Consider the following 21,122-nt stretch of genomic DNA (forward strand, 5'->3'; position numbering starts at 1 on the left):
CCCCCACCACCCTTCTGTGGTTATTTTAAGTACTTAAATTGATTTGCATCCCTGTGGAAATGTGGGGAAAGCGTGGATGGAGTACATCCACTCCACCAGGAGCTTGGGGGTTTTTCTGTTACTAACGGTGTTCTCTCCACACCTTGCCAGCGAGAGCCAGATGCTCAGTGGAAGTGCTTGCATTCCCTTAAAATAGGAGGGAATCGTGATTCCCCTTTGTATTCCTTTCACAGTTTATGCTAGAACAAAAGTATGTAAATGATTTTTTTAAAGCGTATTTATTTTGAGACAGAGAGTGCACATGGGGGAGGGGCAGAGAGAGAGAGAGAGAGAAGGAGAGAGAGAATCCCAAGCAGGCTCGCGCTGACACTGTGGAGCCCGACATGGGGCTCGAACTCATGAACCGTGAGATCATGACCTGAGCTGGTGTCAAGAGTCGGATGCTTAAGCGAGTGTGACACCCAGGCTCCCCGAAACGATTGTGTTTTACATTCCCCTTACAGTTGACATTAGAGCATAAACATAAATGCATTTTGGTGGCCAAACACGAGGAACACAACAGGCTTCATTTCAGCTCAGTTTGGGGCCCCGTCCTCAGGTCAGTGAGGAGCTGAGCCTGGAAACCCCACTCCCCAGACCCGGGCTAGCTCAGGGCGAGATGGTCTCTCGCTTTGTCCCGCTCAGGACAGCAGGCACTCAGTTCACGGGCAGCGGCCACAGACCCACCCACACTGTTTTACTGCACTGGCCCCTTGGCCTGCACTGCCTTCCTCCTGGCTTTCATGCCGAGGCCCCGGGCTCCTGGATGCTTCTGTGTGGTCACTGGTGCCCCCAGTGGTCTGCAGGCGTCCCCCATTGAGTGCGGACACCACAGCCATTGAACGGGGGAATGAATAGAGTGGGTGCGGGCTCACCGGTCTTCGCTCCCCCTCCAGAAGCCCCCGGAAGCGGATGGGCATTTCATCCTCCTTGGAACACGAGCAGCAGAAGGCCGGGAGGCCAGATGCACGGTGTCCACAGCCGGTGGGATTCGCTGTGTCGGATCTCCGTACAGCCCTCAGCAGGGGTGCGGGGGCCCTTGGACGCTCACGTCCTGGAGGGAATCGCTCGAAGGTTACTGATCATTTATTTTTCAAAGTGGGTCAGCTGGGACAGTGGTAGCTTTCTCGGACTGATATCACAGCCAAACATGCGCACACAAATTTTTTGTAGAAGGCTGTGGCCGTGGTAATGCTAAAAAATCAGGGTTTATTGAGCACATGCATGGCCAGACACCAGAGAAGGTGCACATCATGGACGTTACCGTGCGCAGCCCGCACCCCACGGGGTGGCCAGCCACTCCCTTTGCCAGGCATTCCGGGGTTTGCCGGCATGCAGGAGGCTCAGCGTGAGGCTGCAGAGTCTTGGGCAAAGCAGGTCAAGTCGGTCACCCCGCACATCACCCCAGGGTAAAGGCAGACATCTCTCGTTTTGTAAATGGAAACCCTGTGGCTCTGAAAGCAAGATGAGCAGCCAGGTTCTTCCTCTGGTCGGAAGGCCAGTTGCAGGTCAGACCCCAAATCCCCATGTTCTGACCACAGCGCCCAGGCCACGGCCGTGAGAGGCAGTTCTTCCATAGTAGAAGGCTCAAGGTCATCTATATGACCAACATCTTAAAAAGATTTAAGTGTCGGTTGCAGATCCCTATTCCGTTGTGAAAAGGAAATGGTAAAAATCAGAAAATGATTTTTTAAGTTTATTTAAAAATTTTTAAAGTTTATTTATTTTTAGAGACAGAGTGGGGGAGGGACAGAAAGAGAGGGAGAGAGATCGAATCTCAAGCAGACTCTGTGCTGTCAGCACGGGGCCAGACCTGCGGCTGAAACTCATGAGCCGCAAGACTGTGATCTGAGCCGAATTTAAGAGTAGGATGCTTAACTGACTGAGCCACCCAGACGCCCCCAGAAAATTATTTTTATTTTTTATTAAAATAGATTTTTTAGTGTTTATTCATTTTTGAGAGACAGAGCCTGAGCAGGGGAAGGGCAGAGAGAGGGGGAGACACAGAATTTGAATCAGCTCCAGGCTCTGAGCTGTCAGCACAGAGCCTTGATGTGGGGCTTGAACTCAGGAACTGAGAGATCATGACCTGAGCCAAAGTCAGATGCTTAATTGACTGAGCCACCCAGGCAGCCCAAGAAAATTATTTTTAAACAAAGTTCATGCCTAAAGATAAACAAGCTTGTTCTGTTGGAAATCAGGCTTTTGGTGGCAAAGAAACAAACACTCCCAGGGCAAGGTCAAGCCAGCGGCACTGTTCCCTTCCATCCCTTAAGTCTGCCGATGCTAAGGGTCATCTGTCGTCCTGTTGTATGAGGAGTGCAGGATGCAAGAATATTCCTCTATTGACTGCATTTGTAGATTGACTTTTTAAAACCAAATTAGTTACTTTGCCTGTTTCTTTATACAGGATAAAAAACAATTCCAGCCATGATCCAAAATAGTAGATCAAGTTAAAACATACTTGCAGAGAAGTGCGTGTCCGCTTTCCATGTACACACCTTGGATTTCCACAAAGGGAGACAGCTGTGTAGCCGGCACCCTAGTGAAGGACCGCAGCATGACCCAGCCCCCACTCCAGCCTCCTGGCGCTCTCTTCCAGTCCCTTCCAGGGGTATCCACTCTCCTGGCTTCCAACACCGTATATTCAGTTGGTCTGCTTTTGACTCTGTGTAAATGGAATCACACAGTGTGTAAAGTCTGTTTGTTTTAAGGTTCCTTGAATCCCGACGATATACAAGGAGCTGTGTAGATTCTCAATGAATGTCAATGGCTTGGCTTTGAGTGCATCCCAGCATGCTCTTATGGAAGTCTGTGTGTCCTGTACGGGTCCACACGGTTATCTCAGCAGACCAGTCCTGGAAGGCCACACTTCCCCGATGACCAGCGCACGTGCTGTGCGGGCTTCGGAAGACACTGCCGCTGTGTAAATCATCCATGTACATTTCTCCATCCCTGAGCTCAGCAGAGTGATTTGGCCTCTGTGCTGGGGAGTCTTGTGAACACTGAAGTCATGTGCACTCTGGGCTCGAGCAAACAAGTCAGGACAGTAGAGAGAAGCCACTAGTAGGTTTGAGGGGAGGTAGCGCTCCAAAGTCATCTTCCCCGGCAGCCCCCTGATGTGAAGGGCACAGCTGTCTCAACAGACTGACCCCTTCCAGCCCCGGGGTGCGCCCAACAACATGCTTGTCCATCCTGGCCATCGACCAATCCTGCCTCTAACATCCTGGGAGCCCTTGGCCAGTGCCTGGAAGCTCCCACCATTTCCAGCCTGCAGGCCGACGTTACCTTTGTTATCTCTTGATAATCTGAGCTTTTCATCCCCAAGAAGGGCTGCACCGTGTCGGGATGGTCCGTACCGACGGCGGCTTTGGGTGTGGATGCCACCTCCACCATGTGCTGGCTGAATGACTGAGCTCTGGGCTTCTTCCTCATCACCTCCGGTGCCTGACTCCGTGAACTCGGAGTCCTACAAGCTGGGTGTTTGCAAGCATTCAATTAAACACATTTTGTGGAAGCACCTTGCACATGTAGGCATTCGATAAATACCAGCTCCCTTTCCCTGGAGATAAGATGTGATTGCAACTGTGCCTTAAAATTCGGTCCTAAGCTTCCTGGCTGACAAGGCAAAAAGGAAAACACAATGGCTTGTATTGTTCTGGTCTGATTAAAAGAATGTTCCCAGGTTTTCAGGAAATATCAACACTTTCCTGGTGCTAGATTGGAAGACAACATTATTTTGAAAGCCTGAGGAATTCAGTTGATAGGGTTTGCAACTTTTTTTTTCCCACCAGAAGATGAAGACATCACCTTCTCATCTCCATAGCATGTATTAATCCCTTAATTAAAAAATACTTTCCTCCGGCTATAAATTAAGTACGGAGAGCTGATGCATGGCACTTAAGATTGAGTCAGTTCTGTTTTTTCATTTCTTTACAACATAGAACAAAAGGGCATAACGTCAGGGTGACAGGAGGGAGATCTTCCTTTACCTGGTTTTCAATGCCCCTGATGGCTTCGCATGTCTCTGTGAGGATGAAGGAGACGATGGCTGTGCAAGTGTCCTGTGCATGTATGGCATCAGCATCTGTAAAGGAGAGGATCAGGCTGGGGGTCTTTTCTGCTATAAAGTTGCAGGTCTGTAGGATCATAGTGAGTGTAAACTCTGGTTAATCAAAAGCCGAGTGAACTGTTGACACAAGTTGTAGGTGCTTTGTGAAAGCGTGCTGGTTCTGGTTTGTGATGTAGCTTTTTGCTTCAAGGGCTCGCGGGGATTGGGTCAGAACCTGGCACTGCCTTTTAAAGAGGCATGGCTGTCTCATCTCCTCACCTGCCTGGAAATTTCAGAATTTGGATTCGTTTGCAGCTTCCACATGAATGATCAAAGCGTTGCAGTTAGTTATTTGCTTTTTCTTTTTTTTAATTTTTTATTTATTTTTGAGAGAGAGAGACAGAGACAGAGTGCGAGCACGGGAGGGGCAGAGAGAGAGGAGACACAGAATCGGAAGCAGGCTCCGGGCTCTGAGCTATTAGCAAAGAGCCTGACGCGGGCTCAAACTCATGAACCATGAGATTATGACCTGAGCTGAAGTTGAACACTCAACTGACTGAGCCACCCGGTGCCCTGGTTATTTGTTTTTTCATAGAGGAACTTACACACACACAGACACACATACACAGACACACACACACACACACAGAATAACGTGTAACCAAGGTGTTTCCCAGCTCTCAATCGTGGTGAGGTCCACAACACACAGAGTCCAGGGAGATGTGAAAGATAGGGGGCCACTCCATAAAGAGGTTCTTGGGGAACCAAGGGCCTTCAGTGACCGAGCTGTTACGGGGCACCAAGGGTACCCTGGGTCTCAGACTTGCCCCTTGAGAGGGAAGGACAGTGAGGGACCCCATCACAGTAACCGTCACTTTGAAGATGGCAAGTGTGCGTTTGCAGAATTCCTTGGAACCAGAGCAAGCCCTCTGCCTGGTCTCTGACCCCCCAGGGCCAGACTTCCATCCTCTAAAGCTGCTGATCCTGTCCCTCATTGCCTGCCCCCTCTGGGGGGGGTCCCCTTACCACCACTGACAACTCATATGTTGTACTTTGTTGTGTTGCACAAGGCACCTAATTAAATGCATCAAACGTAGCAGACATTTCATAAATCTCAGCTCGTCACCCGCTTACACATTCTAGCCACAGATGAAAGGAGATCGCCCACAAACTCTTCACTCGAAACTCAAGAGCTTGATTATTCTGACTATTCTTTTATTAACCCCACGGTGGGCTAAGGTTACTAATGGACGCAGTTTTCATCACAGCTGCTTTCGTGAACAAGAGAACCTGGTATTTTCCCCTCATGGTTGAAGGTTTTAGGCGGATGACATTCCTTTTCTTGTCATAGGAATCGTTGGAGAAAAGCCATTTCATTTTAATTATGAATAGTTTGAATAATTAGTCATTTTAAAAATAAATCATCCTCCCCGACCCCCTGGAGAAATTTATTGGAGGCTAGTGGTTGGATAGATAGGCTTCTATGTCATTAAAACTAATTGTTGTAGCAAAAGCAACTGGGTCATTATCCTGTCCCGTATCTGACAGGCCACGGAGGGCTCACTGTCTAACACGCAAGAGCAAAGAGCTGTGTCCTTTGTCACGTGCAGAGGGCCTGCCAGTGTGTCACGAAGAACGGGAGTGTCACAGAGATTACCCGTACGGCATGAGGTGTGAGCGCCGTTCACACGTGTCCACACCTTGCTGACGTGGCGCTCACCACACCACTGGGGTGTGTGCAGACGTTCACACCCCGCTGACGTCCGCCATACGGAGGACACCAGGAGTCCCGCGCAGGACGAGGGATCAGGGAACAGTCAGAGCACAGGTCTTGCAATACCAGACGTGGGGTGGGGCAAGGTTTGACATGAAGTTCAAGGACGTCACGTATGTTGTTGGAGTTTCTGTGTCCTCGTCTGTGCGGTGGGGAGGGTCATTCCCAGCTCTCCGCTCTGTGGCAAGGGTTTGGAGACGATGCCTGCCTGGCGTGTGTCACGCAGAGAGGCCACGCGGCAGGAGAGCCCGTGCGCGGTAGCCCTGGCCTTGCCGTCGTCATGGTTATGGGGATTCGATCCTCTGATAGAATGAGCACTGGGTAAGGAGGCTCCCTCCAGTCCTGGGGTGAATGCAAGGTGGTTCTTGGGCGAACCCTCAAGAGCCCATGATTTCTGGTTTAGTTGAAGCAGAAGGACACTACGTAGAAATACGGCGGCTCTGGAGTGAGGCTGCCAGCTCTCAACTGGCCAGAGATGTGGGGCCGGGGGGGCGGTGGCTCGAGAAGGCTGGTCAGGACCCCTGCTGGGATGGCCAGGCCCATTCCGCTCACTTAGGCTCCTGCCAAGTTCAGACGTCCAGCTTCACGCAGTGTTCCCAACCTCGCCTTCCAGAGATTTTTACCTTTGCAGAAACCAGCCCTGATTTCCGTGAGCCAAACTGCCTTTGCATTTGTGCGCGAAACTTCGACCCAAGTTTTGGGTTAGGTGGAAAATAATAACTCAGGATCCTTGGCCAGGACACCCCAGGTAAACTATTGGCTTTTTAAGGAAATGGCGCTTCTTGACCATGAGGGAGCCTCACTGCAAGTGTCCTTCTGCTGGTCGCTGGGTCATGACCACTTCCTGCGCCGTGGCCCCGGGGGACCGCTCCTCCACACGCAGCTCGTCTCCTAGGAAGTAACTTCTGGCCTGGGCACCAGGCGCCTGGGGTTTTCCTAATGTTGGGGGCAGACTCGCCCAGGGGCGGAAGGCACGCGTCCAGCCGGACTTCATGTCAGGCCCTGCCTCTTACTGAGCACTTGACCTCCTGCAACTTGCTTCCAGCTCCTCGTGGGGATCGACGGGCCCCTACGTGTGGGCTGCCCAGGGTGGTAGCTTCAGACCATCAGTGGCATTCTGAGCCCTGTGCTGTGGCCCCACCGCCTGCTACCCCCGGGGGACGGCACTGGACTTCTGTCCTTCCCAGAGCTGCCCCTTCTCCGGACCTCACCCTCTCTCTTCATGGTTATAGGCTGTGCCCTTGGATCATCGTCTGAAGCTGCCGGGGACATCATGTGTCGGGGCCTGCCCAGGGTCACCCACCCTCCCGCTGTGACCGTGTGCAGGGCCGGCCTGGGGAGCACACACACACGCTGGTCTCCCTCCCTCCCTCGGACTTTGGTTACAGGACAGACCACCAGCCACGCACGAGGCAGGTGGGCCCCAGGGGTCCCTGCAAGTGTGTGGACGTCCTGGTTCGGCTCTACCTCCCGCCTCTGACGTCTCCACATTGACCCAAATGCCTGACACAATGCAGATTGTTTGCTGAAGCAAATCAGACCCGTGCGTTTTAAGATAATTCTTTGAGCCGTAAGGGAAAAAAAAAACAAAAAACCACAACTTTTTCCTGAGAACGACGGACACACTGCCTCCCAGTGGAAGAGGAGGGCTGACCTTTCGAGGTAGACAGAACAGAATGCCGGTGCAACATCGCACTCTTCTGTGACGGTGCATTGTTCCCGGATGCGGTGCTGCATATTTGTGCTATAATGCCGTTCTTGTCTGCAAGTGAATACTGCAGTGTTCTTCCATGTGGAGGAGGGATTCGTTACAAGTTCGCGGAACTTTTTCAGTGGCGGCAGGGGGAAAATAGGTGCTTGTCCTCGGCAGAGTATACACAGAGCCTGGAGACAGTTTTGTTCATAGCTCAGTGATGTGTGAAGTCTCCAAAAGCTCACCTTTCGTTATGAACCCAACACTAGATAGAGATACTTAGTTTTTCCACTTTAAGATGCTACATTGACGTCAAGGTGTTCTTTGCCACCGGGCATTGTTTACAAATATTTTTTTAATGTTTATTTTTGAGAGAGAGAGAGAGAGAGAGAGAGCAGAGGAGGGGCAGAGAGAGGGGGATGCAGAATCTGAAATAGGCTCCAGGTTCTGAGCTGTCAGCACAGAGCCCGACGCGGGACTCAAACCTCTGAACTGCAAGATCACCACCTGAGGTGAAGTTGGACGCCTAACTGACTGAGCCCCCCAGGCGCCCTGTCACTGCCTGTTGTTTCAACGTTAGCCTCTGCTCGGTGCACGTTACATGGATTCTTAGTACTGACCTGGTTTAACGGGCCCCCAGGGGTACCTCCCCACCCCTCACCCGGACCACAGAATGGCCTCCATGTTTGCTCATGGACCCACTGTCCATGCTCAGTCCGTTCTCCCCTCGGCACCCACCAGGTGGCCTTCCTGTAGGGAGCAGGGAGGGATGTCCAGGCTCCCAGCCCCCTGCAGCCCCCTTGCAGCTTCTGCCCAAACCCAGATGCCTTTGCAGCACCCTAGGCCCCGCAAGCCTCCCGATCCAGACCCGCACTTGTGATGTAATACCTTTTGCATCCCGAGTTCAGTGCTGGGTCCCTCGTATGGATTGCCTCTCTTATTTACCCAGCACAGTGAGGATTATTGTTGCTATTTCCCATGTGAAGAGGGTAAGGCTCCAAAAGGTTAAATGACTTGTTCTAAGAGCAAAGCCAGGATTTAGATTATTTACCTTTTCCAGAATGTTCCATGTACTCTCTGGCTTCCTTGTCTTGGTTTATGTTCTCTGCCCAAGAATCTTATTCTTGACAAACATGTTCTGACTTTGGCCAAACACAGATTAGATTCCACGGCTTCCACATTTCAAAGCCCCCAGGCTGAGTGTGATCACAGAGCCCTGCATTTCAGTGATTGGATTATACGCCGATCTTTTGGAATTCTTTTAAGGGGAAGACCTGGAGCTCATAATCTTGTGGTTGGTTTGTTTGTTTTGATCTCTAGATCATCAGGATTTGGCACAGCTCAAGCCCATAGTCGATACTCAATGAATGGTAATTGCCGGTGTAGTGCATTTATTCACTCACCCAACTGGTATTTTCTGAGTTGCTAATATGTGCATAGAATAGTTCATGTAAGAAGTTCAAGTTAGAGGTGACAGGATTTCCCATCAGAAAGCACCAAACTAGCTGCAGATTATGTATCTTTGGGTGAGTGTGTGCACCTTGCTGTTGTCATGGGTAACATTTGGTGGCTTGTGCCTGCCCACACCCTAGGGCAGTGGAGAGGTGGCCAACTGAATCCTAATCCCCTCTCCACTGACACCGTGTGGCTGTGAAAGCGTGATTAGAGAAGGAAGACGCAGGCAGATGGGGCAGTGGAGGGCAGCTTTGAGCTTCAGGAGCACTGGGAGGGACAAACTCGGGGTACCCTGGGGGGGGCTCAGACAAGGTATCCAGGATGGGGAGGGCATGAGGGGCACCTGGCTGTTTTGCGTGAGATGGAACACTTTCTGGGTCAGGGAGCAGCATGAGGAAAGTGAGGAATGGGGAGACTGCAGTGTGGATGAGGTGCCTCTAGAAAGTTCCTCCTCTGGACACCATTGAGAGGAAGCACGCTGTGGCTTTTAGTGGGGCTGCTGAAAGGGGGGTTTGAGTTAGAAGTGGGAAGGGGACCCCTGGAGAAGGAGGGTGCCCGTGAACTGTGTGTGGGTGGCTTGCTGGGGGTCTTCCCCGGAAACTTCCAAGCTCTGCGACACTATCCAGATGCTGGTTTACCCGCTCATATCCCCCCTTCTGATCCCTACCAGTCTGAACAGAAAACACTATTTCCTTTATTCACCCACTGTAGCTATTCTCATATGATGATAGAACTGCATACTGGTGAGGCGGTGTGTGTAACTTGTGCCTTGGCCATTTGTATAGGATTGGTAGTAGCTAGCATTTCAATGAACAGCAATAGTAGAGAATTTAAAATTAAGAAGCACGTCATAAGTTGTCTTTCATCCTGGGTCCACGGGAATAAGGGTCCTCCTAGAAGGTTATTTAATGCTGGGGCTCATCCATTACTCAGCCTTGGGAAATGCTGTGTTGCCCTGGGCCTCCGCAGCTGCTGCTGTTACAGCTGAGTGTGGTGGTCATCAGCCAGAGCCTTCACATGCATGGTTCGCAGGCTGATCACAGGCCTAGGGCCCCTTGGGGAAAGGCAGGGGCGTTCCAAATTGGTGTTCTAAAAATCAACACCTACAAGCATCCGTTTACGATCGGCTATTAGAGATAAATCATTTTCTCTGAGGTTCGCTGAGCCTTGATTGGACCAAGAGCAACATCTTTTGCATCAGATTCAGTGTTCAGTTACCACTGGCATCAGGCACCCAGTAAGCCTGTCCGGAGTACCTGTCACGGGCTGGATGCGGTGGGAGGAAGGAAACTGGTTTTGCTTTCAAGGAGTTCTCCACCTACGGACTCCCCACCCTGCCTGAGGTAGGAGAAACAGCGTCAGGTCACATGCGATCAAGGCTCTGGCAAAGGAGAGCAAGAAGCAAACGGCATGCCGGTGAGGCGGTTCTCGCCTGAGGTTCACTCCCTCTCTGAGCCGGTTCTCCATCTCCCCTTCTTCCCTGCCTCGCCCAATTAGTGGAGACATTTAGTTGTGTTCAGAGGTGGTCTCTGGGACCCCTTCGTTCTCTGCTGGCAGCATGTAACGCGTGGCCTCTAGCACCAACTAAGGGTAAGTGATGCTTACCTTCACAGCATCGCCTGGAGGATGAGGGTGGTCCTCAGACACGCCTGGGCGGGTGGGCGTATAAACCCTGGATCCTCTGGTCCTCCTTCCGAATACCGTGAAATTCATGCACCCATTCAGCACGGGGCTGCGGAGGCCTCCCCCGGGCCAGCCACGGTTCTAAGCACGTGGGATATTTCTCTCCGCTGTCACTGGGAAAGCCATGGCCTCGTGTGTGCACTGTCAAGTGATACCTCGAACCACATGAGTCCACAAAAGCAGGCCGAGAAAGCCACCGGGGATGGCTGGTCCCCATTTTCCCACTACTGGTCAATTGATATTTCAGTCCTTTTCTTGCAGATAGTACTTGCCAGTAAGCAAGCAGCCGTGGAAAAAAGGGAAGTGATTGGATTCACCTCCTGATTTTTATCTCCCTGCCAACTGTTCGGAGGTGCCGATGGCAGCAAGCCCGGAGCCGATGCGAGGAGCTGGGTTTCCCTGGGTGCAGAGTCCATTTCACAGGCCAGCACCCGGGGGGGTCCGCAAGGGCCGGGAAGGGGATTGGTCAGCATTGTCTGGGAACGTGGGTGAGCATGACTCAGTTTACTGCAGCCAGACGGGATGGGACGGGCAGACAGGAGCCGGCAGCCAGGAAACAGGCAGTCTCTGGGGCCAAGGTTCAGGGTGAGACCCGGTTTCATGAGAAGAGAACGGTGAAGTCTGGGGTGAGGGAGGGGCGCGCTCACAGGTGACCCCATTATGAAGGAGCAGAGCTCGCGGAGGCTGCAGAAGCATCACCTGCTGACAAGCCAAGGGCTCCCGGGTTTTCTCCGTCTACAAGACATTTTCATTCGTCCACACTGCAGCATCGAGAGAGCCATGATTTATAGAGCAGGGATCACGTGGGGTTGAGAGTCTAGTACCTTTCCACCAATAGCTACCTTTTTCCCTCGTGCAAGTTTTTGAGGGGAAATGTGAAATCTGTACCTCCCACATCTGGGGAGCCGGGAGCCCTGGGTAATGTCTCCCGGCGGTGGGGAGCTTGACCCCTGGTGAGCCCTGCTCAGGGTCCCAGCTGGGCCACACAGCTGTAGGATGACCTGGGGACATGTCTTGAAGCACTTAGTGCAGCTAGTTTAGTTCCCTGGGAGCTCTAGGAGGCCAGAAAGCTGGGGCCCAGGTCCAGAGTTCCACTGCACCGCGTGGTCAGGGCAAGTTACTTAACCTCTCTGGGCCTCAGTCTTCCCATCTGCAAAATAGGGCTAAGCCAGACTCTTCATGGGAGCATTGAGGTTCTTCAGGGATCCCTGTATGCACTTGATGGGATCTCTGGTGTGGACTATCTGTCGTTACGGTCGATGCTTTCTCCAAAGATGTTTTCATACTGTCCTTGCCCTTGAGCACAAGAACCTTCACAACGAAGCTACTTATGGGGCAAAGATTTTTAAAGTATAATATTGATGACTGTCAGTATCCAGGAATCCTTTGTGCCGAGTGCAAGAGGCGGGCAGGTGAAGAGGTGGGCCGAAGGACCAGGTGTCATCCTGCACCTTCCACAGCCAGGGTCATGCTGGCGCCGGGCAGAGTTAGGGGCACGTGCCTGTTCTAGATCTGTGCAGTTGGTCCGTGGGAGGGGGGCACAGGAGAGGCCCCCCTCCTGTCTGGGGCTGGGAGAGCACCCGGTGCCTTGGAAGGAAACACAGTTAAAGTCTTGTGTTCCCAAATGATAATGGCAGAGACAAACATGGATAGTCAGAAGCTGGCAGCCATTTGAACTTGTAAGAATCGAGTCATTGCTTTGCTAATCGGCACAGTTTCCCAATCCAGAGAAGCCCCTCCCGCAACCGTGGGGTAAGGAGGGAGGTGCCGGGATAGAGCTCCAGAAAGTCTTAAGAAGCACGCACATCTTTGCTGAGCACCTGTCCCTGCATCATTTTTTTAAATTTGCCAGATATTTAGGAGTCCAGCTGGTTGATCTTGGATTGACAAAACGGCTGGGAAGATAGATCTCTTCTCCAGCATTAGCAAAATTGTTTGAAGGACCCCCGCTCCTGCCTTTTCAAGTCGGCTTCGGTGGGGTGGGCAGAGTATCATCAGTTCTCCCCAACTCATCATTCAGGGGGGTTTCGGTCCCCCATGCGTTCAGCAGCCCCTCACGTTAGAAAGTACAGAAATGAACAGCCTTGCGGATGCTTGGAAGGTAAGCCAGGAAGCTGTGATGCTTGCTGGCGTGTGACATCGGGGAGAGCCTGGAGCCCAGATGACTCAGGGGCATCTTGCAGGCTGTCCTGCCGTGCGAGTGGCCATGGTGAGGCAGGGTGCACTTGTCCCTTGGCGGGACTCCGGGGCAGCCGGTGTGCCGTTGTGGGGGCGCCCTACACCCCCCCCCCGCGCGCTGCGTGGGCACCGCGGCCTCTGTTGCCATCTCCTTTGTACTGGTTTCTCTGCTCTCAGGACAACCCATCTAAGCCGACGGCCGCCCCCTCATCATCTTGCGAGTCGCTGTGCCTGAGAGGGAAAGGCACTCTGTGCTGGGGCTCTGACAGTTGATGGGGGCAACTCAGTGTCTGAGACCCTGGGGTCCGGACGGTGCAGCCAGGGTGGCGGAGGCTCTCTCTGTGGGGACTGACCGTGCCGCCGAGACCGCGGAAGCCCAGGTTCACGGTGTTTGCTTGCACGAGTGTGCTTTTACGAGTGTGCCCTTGCTTTATGAAATTGAACCTATCATAGAAGTTCACAAGTTTGATACACTACACATGTGGAAATACATACGGAAACATTTTAATATTTTTTAATGTTTACTTATTTTTGAGAGAGAGAGCACGCAAGCGGAGAAGGGGCAGAGAGAGAGGGAGACCCTGAATCCCAAGCAGGTTCCAGGCTCCGAGCTGTCAGCACAGAGCCTGATGCAGGGCTTGAACCCACAAAGCCTGAGATCATGACCTGAACTGAAGTGGGACGCTCAACCAACTGAGCCACCCAGGCACCCCTGCATCCAAAATGTGATAAAATGCTGCAGCCCACTTGAAAGAATCGCTTGTAAATACACCCTCAGCAACGCACAGCCCGCCCACCTGAATGTTTAGGATGCTTCGAGCCAAGGGTGTGTGTGCAAAAGACCTTTTCCTTTTGTCCGAGTTTGGAAAGATTGTCCGGCTCTGTCCATCTCAGAGCTGGACGCGTCAGAATAATTTTCATCTCCTCCTTAAATGAAGCAGCAGCCCCCGCGGGTGGATTCCAAACGTCATAGTTTTATTTTCTTCTTGGTGAGGTTTGGATGCGCTGTAAGGGTGACAGGTCTTTCAGTATCTTGTGAGCCATCAGGACCCAGCCCTGTGGCCTGGGGCCGCTTCCTGCCGAAGTGCCGGCCCTCCTGGCCTCCCGCCCGGCCCCGCCCCTCTCGGTGGATTTCCCCTGTTCCGTGTCCTCAAACCACCTCTTTCCCAGGGTCTGGCTTGGCAGGCGGCCTCCGCCTCTGTCCCCCGGAAGCAGAGTGGCCGCGCGCGTCTGGACGCCCCAGGGACAGCCCTCCACACTTCCGTGGTCGGGCTGGCGCAGGCTTCCACACAACCACGTCCCCCCTTGCAGGCCCACAGGCCGCGGTGCAGCTCTCCCTGGGGTGCGAAGGGGTTTTTTAGGGAGTTGCTTGTGGCAGTGTCGTGCTCGCAGACGCCTTTACGGGTCTTCCTGCTGGTGGCTGGTGGGAGACGTTAGGAATGTAAAGAATTAAGGCTTCACTGGTTGGGGAGGGGGGGCGGGGATGGAGACACAGAAAGAAAAACCAGCAATAAGCCAACCAAAGAAAACCACAGGGTAAGCTAGACTTGCGTGTGCGGCCCAGCCAGGAGTGGCCTCAGCAGCCCCGGGTTAGCATCCTGGCTGCCCGCCTCCCTGCTCTGTGTGACACTGGTCAAGGGGCTCACCAAGCCTCAGTGTTCTCTTCTTTCAAAGGGGACTCCGGTGCCTGTTTCATAGGACTGGCTGTGGGCCGCGGAGAGACTGTAAGCGGCACTGGACAGGATCCAAAATCCAATAGCTTCTCTCCTTCCCCTGTGTGAATGATGTTGCCATTCCTGATAAGACCAGAGAGGTTTCCAGGTGTGGAATGATGCCTTCCAAACAGCTCAGTGACACCCTCCTCGTGAGAAGAACAGATCTGTCCGCGTGAACCGACCTCCCCCACCCCTGGCTTTAAATGTGCTTATTTCATCTTTTCAGACGTCGTGCTCAATATTAGAACTGCAGTCTGCATCAGGGCCTTGGGCTAAAGGAAGTGTTCGTGTGCCGAAGGTTGGCTCGAGAGGGTATTCTGGTTGCTTGGTTTTTGTTCTAATTCTGTTCTTGGAGAAACTGAGAGCTGTGGTTTTGCGCTGCAGTGTGTAGCCTACACCAGGACAATACGTGATCTATTTGCCCAGCCCACAGTCCCGTGTATTCTTGTTCAGTTTAAGAAAATAGAACAGCCTTAGTTCAGAGTTGAATTCAAAATGGTTGTGTGTGTTTGGTTGATATTCAGTCGATTATGCTTATCCACTTGTTTAACCATCCGTGGGCAGGGTCCCTGCCTGGTTCTACACACTCTTGGTTTTCTCCCTGGTGGTTTTCAGTGTGGTTTGACTCGAGCCTGCGCCTTTGCCTCTGCCTATCACTGGGCTTTGTTTCATGATAAAATGACCCTGCATTACACTGGAAGGTAGTTTTGAGCATTTCTACGAAGGCTGAAGCATAAAGGACACTTTCTGCCCCTGGCTTCTCGCCATGCTCGGCCCCAGGCAAGCACACAAGTGTCTCTTCCCAGCATTTTCCCAGGCTCTTCGGGGATTGGAAGGAGTGGGCTCTTGCAGTTAGTTATTCTTTCCGAAAGCAGTTCCCCTCGCCCCCCGTGATCACCAGTGACCCCACAATCAGCGCCTCCCTCACCTCCCTGCCATTTACTTTGTGTTCTGTTGGGCCCTGCTGCACTCTGGGAACTCTGTGACTTGATATGTTACCCAAGAGACTGATTCCCAGTTGATTTTTTGTGGATTCTTTGGGATTCTCTATGTAGACGGACATCCGAGAACGCCGAAGTCTTTCTTTTTTCTTTCCACGTTCAATGTCTTGTATTTCTTTTTCTTGCCCTATTACGTTGACCAATGCAATGTGAACTACGAGTGGCGAGAGTGCACATCCTTGCCTCGTTCCCAGGATTAGTGAGGAAGCAGTCCGGCTTCACCACTAAGATCGCATTAGCTGTAGACTTGCCCAAGTAGATTTAAAGTTCCTCAGTATTAGAAGAACTGTGTCTTCTGCTCCTTTTGGCTTCACCTGACTTCATGGGTCAGCATTTTAATTCCTGCAACAACTTGTCGTGATTGTGTGCTGTAGACTGTTGTCTTTGGTTTAAAATATCTAGCCCGGCCACGACTAAGATAAGAAGTATTCTATTTTGGTGGAAGGCACCATGTACTGCATTAGCTATTTAAAAATAGTGGTGATCAAAACATCTAGCTGCACAGATGTGTGGTGACAACTCAGCATGGTCTCCAGCTCCGGTGGGAGGCTGTCCCACTAGCTGCTCATACAGGGACCAGAGGGCCATGGCTGCCAGCAGAGGGGTAGACAGACAGCACATGGTGTACGGTGTATGCGAAATGGAAGAGTATTTGTCCACAGAAAGGAATGAAGAACTGGTACATGTTACACCATGGATGGGTCTCAAAAATGTACTAAGTAAAAGCAGCGACTCACAAAAGGCCACATCCTGTAGGATCTCATTTTTATGAAATGTCCACAAGAGACAAATCCGCATACAGAAAGTGGATTGGTGGCTGCCAGGGGAGAGGGGGTGGGGGGAGAACGGGCTGGAGAGCTAAAATGAACTAATGGGCGTGGGGTTTCTGTTGAGATGATGAAAATGCTCTAAATTTAGGTACGGTGGTGGCTGTAAAACTCTGTGGTTAGGCTAAAAACCATTGAATTGTACACAGGTGGACTTTATGGCATGCAAATTCTATCTTAATGAGATGTTAGAAACGAAAAGGACATAAAAGCTTAATTATTGAGGAATGAGCGGGCTGGATAATGATTTAGCTGGAAAGCCAAGGTGAGGGGCCAAGCCATGCAGGTTATAAGTATCTGAGCATCGCCTTGGAAGAGGGGGGCATTCCGGTTGGGGGCTCGACACCCAGTGCTTCCCACCTAGGTCAGCCCCACGCTTTCCCCCAACAGTGACAACCAGAGGTCACAGGAGAGCTCAAGGTGCTGCACTTTTGAAAGCTGATGACTGCAACAAAAAGTCACCGTCACATAGATAGATAAAAAGGCCTCAAGAAGACCCCAACAACGATGCAGAAATGAGCACGTTCACCTAGAGCTGTAGACCAAGAAGTGGTTGAATGAGCACCTCACACCAGTAACCAGAAAACTAATTGTCTCTTTTTCTCCCCTTTCTTTTTCAGACTATAGCCTTCGTTTTCCCTTGGTGAGTACAAAACTTTAAACATTTTTTTTCTGATGTGTAGTTAACAAAAAAAAAAAAGCGTGTGGGATTTCATTGGTAGAGAAGATTTATCTCTAGAGAAGGAGGGTGTGTATGAATTTATGCCTTCACTTGCTTGAAGAGGCTCGTATCATACTTTTGATTACATCAGTGTGTGTGTGTGTGTGTGTGTGTGTGTGTGTGTTTAAGTCTCCTAACCTGTATTGTTGATAAGACAATTTCCACATGCTCTCCTTTCACTGATTTGTCCTCACTTTTGAAAGGGCCTTGCCTTATCTCTCTGAACACATTGGGCGACTATTCGGGAACACAGAGGCACATAATTGCATTGATGGTAATTGCCTCTTAAATTGATCTGCTTTGGGGAAAACTGCTGAAAAGGAGCTTTTCTGGATCGCACTTTGGATTAAAAAAGAACCGTGTCGTTGTCACGTAATTTTATGCCTTTTGAGATCTAGGCAATGTTCCATGGCCTTCACGTCCCAGTACTTAGAGAAGGAAACTTTTTTTGTGTTTTACTCAGTCGACTTACTGGTGTTAAGATCCCCTAAAGAAACCGAGGGGAGAAAATCTAAGAGCTTCTGAAGTGGCCGTGGTACATGGACAAGTGGCGCCCAGTGTGCGGTGGTGCGTGTGCTCACGTGTGGGGAGTGTCCTGGATGTATGGGAAGCTGTTTCTCACACGCATCACCTTGTATGACATACTCTGATTCTGTCCTGAATTGTTTTAAGGTCTGTGGGTCGACTGTTTTCCTTTGGCTTCGCCCTCTCTTTTGGTCCCATGGCCCTGTTTCATCTGGACGCAAACGCTTCTGGTATTCCCCGTGTGATCAAATGCATGTGGGTGTGTGGACTGCTGCTCTGTCTCTCAAAGGAAGGCAGATATACTCAGCGATTTGTCTCGACAGAGCGCAGGGAAGGCCCCCTTTGCCACCCGCTAACCTAATTGCGTTGACCCTCTTCTCTGTCCCATCATTATCGGATGGTAATCAGTTTTCAAGGGCACGGTCTACGTCAGCAAACACAAAAGTTAACAGCCGGCTTCAAGAGCAGGAATATTGCCGGAGTCACATTCAGGGGGTGGAGGCTGAAGTACGAGAAGACCACAGTCCCTTATCGCCTCAGAACCTTAGGAGAGAGAGTATTGGCTCCTGCATGTTGGCTTCGGCGGGTAGTTAACTTGCTGTTCATGAGGAGCAGGGGCTCCCTGTCTTGCTAGAATGAAACATGTGAGGGTCTCATCCCACAGACGCGTCTCCTTCCCAAATACAAGATCCAGGTTATGATTCGTGACAAGCACCTGACCTTTGCCTTCCTTGGCTTTCCGCTCAGCACTGGTCCCTCCAAACACAGTCGTGCCCTTTGTCCTCTTGGCAACTGACCTGATCCCTGACCGTGTCACTCATCCTGGCCCCGTTCTTCACCTCCCCCCTTTTTAAGGTTTATGTATTTATTTTGAAAGAGAGAGAAAGAGGGAGAGGGAGAGAGCACACGAACAGAGAGAGGAGAGAGAATCCCAAGTAGCTCCCCACTATCAGCACAGAGCCTGGCGTGGGGCTCGAACCCGGGAACTGTGAGATCATGACCTGAGCCGAAGTCAAGAGCCAGATGCTTAACTGACTGAACCACCCAGCACCCCCTTCACCTCCCTTTCAGTAGGAAAGTAAAGGTTGCTCTAGGAAGCTATGAGTTGTTAGATAAAAAGTGTTGCTTATTTTAGGAATTTTCTCTTCGATGTGAGGAAGGTCTATTCCAAGCATGGACCCCCACTTTGCTGGCTGCCTTATTTAAAGCTTTTGTTTGGAATCTGCTGCCAGGGGGTCAGGGTTAGGGCATCAGATAGATCTCTTAGCCTAAACATTCATTGCTAAACATTTGGGTCTTGGTCCAGAGCTTCGAGACTTCAGCTCCCAGAAAGGAATTTCTTTCTTTTTTTTTTTTTTCAGGTTTTTATTTATTTCTAGGAGAGAGAGAGAGAGACAGCGTGAGCAGGGGAGGGTCAGAGAGAGAGGGAGTCACAGACTGAAACAGGCTCCAGGCTCTGAGCTGGCAGTCAGCACAGAGCCCGACGTGGGGCTCGAACCCACGAACCGCGAGATCATGACCTAAGCGAAAGTTGGACGCTTAACCGACTAAGCCACCCAGGTGCCCCAGAAAGGAATTTATTTCTAATGTGTGGGGTTAGAAACTTGTCACTGAGTCAGTTAGAACTAAATAAATAGCTCACTTTGGGCAGGGCAGGAGAGAGCACGCCCCCTAAGGTTGGTGACTGTCCCAGGCCACGGTCCTCAGTAAACACCTGCTGGGTGAAGACAGGAGCCCTGAGCCCGCCTCTGCTGTCAGCTGTCAGTCAGTACCCAGGATCATTGTAGTGTGTGAGTGAGCTCATCCCAAGCTAGCAGTTAATTGAATTGTAATTAACATCATCACAAAATTATGGTAGTTGCTTCCATAAAGACATCACTGAGGGGCGCTTGGGTGGCTCAGTCTTTTGAACATCCGACTCTTGATTTTGGCGCAGGTCATGATCCCGAGGTTGTAGGATTGAGCCCCGTGTTGCGTTCCACACTGGGTGTGAGGCCTGCTTAAGATTCTCTCTCTCTCTCTCTCTCAAATAAAAACATAAAAATAGGTGCACCTGACTGGCTCAATCAGCTAAGCATCTGACTTTTGATAGGTGCTCAGGTCATGATTTCATGGTCGTGGGATTGAGCGGGCTGTGCACTGATCTTGGATCCTGCTTGGGATTCTCTCTCCCCCTCTCCCTCTGCCCCTCTCCTGCTCATTCTCTCTCTCCAAATGAATGAATAAATTTAAAAACATTGAAATTGAAATTGAAAGTAAAAAGTAAAAAAATAAAGAGGGCATTTAACTGGGTAGCGGTGTAAGTGCCTGTACTGTAATGGAGAGCAGACGAGTTCTTTTTTCTATCAATAAATCCTGATTTTTTTCTTAAAAAATAAAAAAAAAGCCACCTGTTAATAGCGAGCCAAAAAAGAAAGTCAACTTTCCCCTCCTAAACTGGATTAAGACGGGCCTTTTTAGCATGACCACCAGCCTCTGATTCTCTTTTATTTCTCCTTTTTGTACTATGTAACCACAGACTTGGTAAGTAACATTATAATTCATATCCACCATCAGACATGACCAAAGTCCCTCAAGCCGAGAACGCTTGCAACTCTGTGGGTCTCCGGTACCTAGTATGTTAATAATGCAGTAGAATGTCAGAATTAAGAATTTATGCAAGACACGTAATTAAGGTTTAAATATCTTTTCCAGGCTCTTTGAGGTCTTGTATTGTTATACCAAAGGGTATCCACCAGTAAGTAAAATTAAATGATACTGTAACTTGGCTGTTTCACTTTAGTTCATGGAAATACCAAAGGAATAAAAGGCAATGAAATTAAAGTGCTGATATTAACAGTGAGTTTAATTTTAAAATTAAGTTGGAATATTTATTCACTAGCTGTCTCCTCTTTAATGATCCATCTTTTCTCCTCTGTTGGTTTCCATTTGTGTGATTTTTCTCTTCTAAGTCATTTTCCTTCCTCGGGGTTGGTGGGAATGGCCACGCAGGCAAGAAACGGACAGAAGAGCCTGAAGGTTTTTAAATAAGGTTCAGGGGACTGGTCTGTTTTTGGCAAGGCAGGGAGGACCCCTCGGAACACACCTGCCCGCCTCAGCTGGGGCACCCTGTGTGCAGGTGGCCTCTCTACTGGACTCTGTATCTGCAGGGAAAAAATGACAAGCTTCGTGTATGATGTGCAGAGCACAGAAGACTTGAAAACTTTTTCAGACACTTGATTCCTATTTCCTGCCTTTGCCCTATTCTTGGGTTTTTTTATTAGCATCAGTGGGGCCTACGATTCTCCCATCCGAGCAACATGTGTTTCTCCCAACACCGAAGAAGTTATTCTCCCGTAACTGAAATTGGAAATTGACAGTAAATTGAAAGAATGCCTTTGGACCTGCTGGTGACAAATGGATTAATCTCTCATTTGTTTCCATTTCCATTCCCTCCCACGCCCCTCCCCCCCCCCCCAGC

General features: G+C 50.7%; 1 protein-coding gene across 3 annotated transcripts in view; it reads left to right on the forward strand.

Moving 5' to 3' along the window:
• The window catches only part of PTPRE (protein tyrosine phosphatase receptor type E), a 126,904-nt gene that overhangs the window by 10,590 nt on the left and 95,192 nt on the right, over positions 1 to 21,122 (forward strand). For all 3 annotated transcript variants that reach the window (XM_077762979.1, XM_077762976.1, XM_077762978.1), the window contains exon 2: positions 17,037 to 17,059. The gene's annotated coding sequence lies outside the window, so the exon portion shown is untranslated. The remainder of the gene's footprint in view (positions 1 to 17,036; positions 17,060 to 21,122) is intronic.

Source organism: Crocuta crocuta, unplaced genomic scaffold, assembly GCF_008692635.1.
Source record: "Crocuta crocuta isolate KB4526 unplaced genomic scaffold, BGI_CrCroc_1.0 scaffold466, whole genome shotgun sequence".
In the NCBI taxonomy this organism is placed as follows: Eukaryota; Metazoa; Chordata; class Mammalia; order Carnivora; family Hyaenidae; genus Crocuta; species Crocuta crocuta.